Source organism: Capsicum annuum, unplaced genomic scaffold (genome assembly GCF_002878395.1).
Source record: "Capsicum annuum cultivar UCD-10X-F1 unplaced genomic scaffold, UCD10Xv1.1 ctg72712, whole genome shotgun sequence".
Classification (NCBI taxonomy): Eukaryota; Viridiplantae; Streptophyta; class Magnoliopsida; order Solanales; family Solanaceae; genus Capsicum; species Capsicum annuum.
The window spans coordinates 1,865-5,062 of NW_025882659.1; the positions used below are offsets into that span (position 1 = coordinate 1,865).

The 3,198-nt window shown below is 49.6% G+C and overlaps 1 pseudogene; it reads right to left on the reverse strand.

The window, feature by feature from the left end:
* Positions 1-2,688: 2,688 nt before the first annotated feature.
* On the reverse strand, positions 2,689-2,844 carry LOC124894282 (annotated as a pseudogene).
* Between the last annotated feature and the right edge of the window lie 354 nt (positions 2,845-3,198).

The following is a 3,198-nucleotide window of genomic DNA, read 5'->3' on the forward strand; positions in this document are numbered from 1 at the left end:
GAGTTAGTGGCTCTACTTGTGTATCCCTTACTCTAACTAAATGATACATGTATCCCTTAGAAATCATTCTTCTCACCTTAAAATAAGAAATAAATCTACCAACACCTTTTGTGGGATCTAATTAGCGCGCAGTTTGGCATCGTAACCCGGCTTTTGGTTCATCCTTCATCTCCAGTTCTGCTTACCAAAAATAGCCCACTTGGAGCTCTTGATTCCATGGCAAGGCCAGACAAAGCAGTCGCGGGCCCTACACCCAAGTCAGAAGAACGATTTGCGTATCAGTATTGTTGTGGGCATCCACCAGAGTTTTCTCTGGCTTTTCCCCGCTCAGGCAAAGTTTACCATCTTTTGGGTCCCGATAGGTATGCTCACACTCGAACCCTTCTCAGAAGATCAAGGTCGGTCAGCCGTTCACCCCTCGGAAGGACACCACTAATTAGCTTCCTTACACCTTATGGGTTTACTCGCCCGTTGACTCGCACACATGTCAGACTCCTTGGTCCTTTTTTTATGACGGCTCGAATGGGGAGCCCACAGGCCAGCGTCCATAGCACGCAGAAGCCTAACATTGCCGTTGACCGCTACTTCCTAGTCCAGGAATTTTAACCTGATTCCCTTTCAGAGTACGTGCAGAATGCGCTATTTGTTGGGGTTCCCCCGACCCTTAGGATCGACTAACCTATGTGCAAGTACCATTCACATGGAACATTTTCCCTCTTCAGCCTTCAAAGTTCTCATTTGAATATTTTCTACTGCCACCAATATCTTCACTGACGATCGCTCTTCTCGGGCTCTCTACCAAGGTTTTGCAGAGACCGTTGCGCCCTCCTACTCATCAAGGCCTGGAACTTTCCCCGACGGCTGGGTATAAGTCGCGCACTTAAGCACCATCCATTTTTGGGCCTAGTTTATTTGGCAGGTGAGTTGTTACACACTCCTTAGCGTATTTTAACTTTCATGACCATCGTCCTGCTGTCTTAATCATCCAACACCCTTTATGGATATAGGTTAGTGCGCAGTTTGGCACAGTAACTCGACTTTTAGTTCATCCCGCATCGCCAGTTCTGCTTACCAAAAATAGCTCAGTTGGAGCTCTTGATTTCATGGCATGGCTCGACAAAGTAATAGCGGGCCTACACCTAACTCAGACGAACGATTTGCATGTCAGTATCGCTACAGGCCTCCACCAGAGTTTACTTTGGCTTCGCCCCGCTCAGGTATAGTTCACCATCTTTCGGGTCCCGATAGGTTTGCTCACACTCAAACCCTTCTCAGAAGATCAAGGTTAGTCGATGGTGTACCTCTCGGTGGGTTACCACCAATCAGCTTTCTTATATCTTACGAGTTTACTCGCCCGTTGACTCACACACATGTCAGACTCCTTGGTCCGTTTTTCAAGATGGGTTGAATAAGGAGCCCATAGGCCAGCGTCCGTAGTGCGCAGCTACTGAAGCACGTCGAAGGCACGCGCTGCCTGCCATAATTAAGGAGAAGGTGTTCCACTAGCATATCGATAGCCTGGGCTTAGGAATCCCCCCAATCCATGCTGGTCCATGCGTCTTGAGAGCCCGGGTTTAGGGTTTAGGGTTCAGGGTTCAAGGTTTAGGGTTTGAGGTGTAGGGTTTAGGGTTCAAGGGTTCGAGGTTTAGGGGTTCAGGGTTTGAGGTTCGGGGTTGGGGAGTTTGGGGGTACAGGGTTCAGGGTTCGGGGTTTAGGGTTTGGGGTTTGGGGTTCGGGGTTTGAGGTTTGGGGTTCGGGGTTCGGGGTTTGGGGTTTGGGGTCCGAGGTTCGAGGTTCGGGGTTCAGGGTTCGGGGCTTAGGGTTTGAGTTCCGAGTTTCGGGTTCGGGGTTCTGGGTTTCCGGTTCGGGGTTTGGGGTTCGAGGTTCGGGGTTCTGGGTTTTGGGTTTGGGGTTTGGGGTTTGGGGTTCGAGGTTTGGGGTTCTGGGTTTGGGTTTAGGGTTTAGGGTTTAGGGTTCCGAGTTCAGTTTACAGGGTTTAGGGTTCAGGGTTTAAGGTTCAGGGTTCAGGATTTTTCATGCAGCAATTAATTATGGCATAACAAGACACCAACCAATCCATACCCATTATAACATCAAAATCAATGGGTCTGTCGCACGTATTTAGCCTTGGATGGAATTCACCGCCCGATTTGGGATGCATTCCTAAACAACCCGACTCGTAGATAGTGCCTCATGGTGTGACAAGTTTCGGGAATAATGGGGCTCTCACCCTCTCTAGTGCCCCCTTCCATGGGACTTGGGCCCGGTCAGCCGCTGAGGACGCTTCTCTAAACTACAATTCGGATGACGGAGCCACTCGATTCTAAGGCTGGGTTGATCCTGGTTCGCTCGCTGTTACTAAGGGAATCCTTGATAGTTTCTTTTCCTCCGCTTATTTATATTCTTCAACTCAGCGGGTAATCCCGCCTGACCTAGGGACGCGGTCGGAGTGCCTAAGGGCGAAAGGGTCCTGGAGTTTGAATGCGGGATAGGCTATAGCCGCGACAACAAAGAGAGTTGAGATACAACTACCATTTGTCGTGACGTCCGTCGATGTGGACTCGCATTTAGGCCAGTCGTGAGCTCGAGGTGCACGAGAGGCTAGTATCCGCCCCACGATAATAGCAAGCCCCATTACTAAGGCGCGATGTGGGGGGGCAACATGATGCGAGGGGGCGACGCGATGCATGACGCCCAGGAAAACTTACCCTCAGCCTAATAGCTTCGGGCGCAACTTGGATTCAAATACTCTATGGTTCACGAGATTCTGTAATTGACACCAAGTATTGTATTTTGCTAAGTTCTTCATCGATGCAAGAGCGGAGATATCTATTGCCATGAGTTATTTTTATTTACGAAAAAAGCATAGGTCCTCACAACGCACGTTGCGATGAGGCGCGAGGTGCAGGTTATTGATTTAAGTATTCCTTGGCACTTTACGTGCCGGGTACGAGGGGGAGGCACTTGTACGGAGTGCCGTAGCACCCCGCCCACGCGGACTTCCCTGTTGTTAAAAATGTTCATGGGTCGTTCTGCTGTGCAGGTTTTGACAATGATCCTTCCGCAGGTTCACCTACGGAAACCTTGTTACAAATTCTACTTCCTCAAAATGATAAGGTTCAATGGACTTCTCGCGATGTCTCGGGTAGCAAACTGCCCACGTAGCCATAATCCAAACATTTCAACGGATCATTCAAT